The 888-nt window shown below is 44.6% G+C and overlaps 1 protein-coding gene across 1 annotated transcript in view; it reads right to left on the bottom strand.

The window, feature by feature from the left end:
* The window catches only part of LOC119581828, a gene marked incomplete in the record, with an annotated part of 163,301 nt that overhangs the window by 69,369 nt on the left and 93,044 nt on the right, over positions 1-888 (bottom strand).

Genomic DNA, 888 nt, shown 5'->3' with positions numbered 1-888 from the left:
CAGTTCTCCTGCTGGCGCCGCATTCGTTATCCACCTGTAGAATTCGCCAGTCACTACAGTACTACAGTTTGAAATGGTATGAAGATCATGAACCAATAACTTTGTATTAGAAATGTTTCTGCAAAGACTTTTACAACTGCACTATTCTTGCATTTTCTCTCTAAGGGTATTTAATGGTTAACAGTGTAATAATAAACCCTTCTATACGTAAATATACGAGAATAAGCAACCATACAAGTCAGTATGTACATACTTCCTGCACGAATATATAAAACACCTCTATCTGTTACCTGTTACGTCAGAGTGACATGAAATACAAGTCAGTCCAGTTACAGTAACGCCGTCACGCTACCGCGACGCTCTCGCCACTCGGTAAACATTCCAGTCCAAAGGTTTTTTTCTTTGTGGTCTTTTCATTGAGACACATTGAGAAGGAGGTGAGAAACACTGAAAATCTGTCTATAACTTGATTCATTTCCAGTGGGAATGAGAATGCTTGTTATGTCGATGACGACACACAGTAAATCATCATTTTTATGATAGCATAATTTTCGGAAATGTATAAGCCATCATGCATTGACTCTATTCTGTGAACAGAGAGAGGTTGCACAGATTGCACCTCAGCCTGCTACCTCCAGGAAAAGCGGCATGTGCACTGCACTGCATCAAAACACGCAGACGACAGTGCCTATAAAAGTTTGCGTCACACCAAGAGGAGGGTGAGACATACCCAGCTCGTGTACGACCAACTCCCTGGTGGAAAGGTGTTCTGGCCTCCCCCCTATGCCCCACCCACGAACGAACATACATGGTGCGTGACTCACCCCGCCCATCCTACCCCGGGTGCGAGTACCAACGCGCCCTCTTCTCTACTAACATGGCCTGGCG

This window comes from Penaeus monodon, chromosome 15 (assembly GCF_015228065.2).
Source record: "Penaeus monodon isolate SGIC_2016 chromosome 15, NSTDA_Pmon_1, whole genome shotgun sequence".
Taxonomy (NCBI): Eukaryota; Metazoa; Arthropoda; class Malacostraca; order Decapoda; family Penaeidae; genus Penaeus; species Penaeus monodon.
Note: the sequence above shows the minus strand (reverse complement) of the source record. Positions and strands in the feature narration are given on the sequence as shown.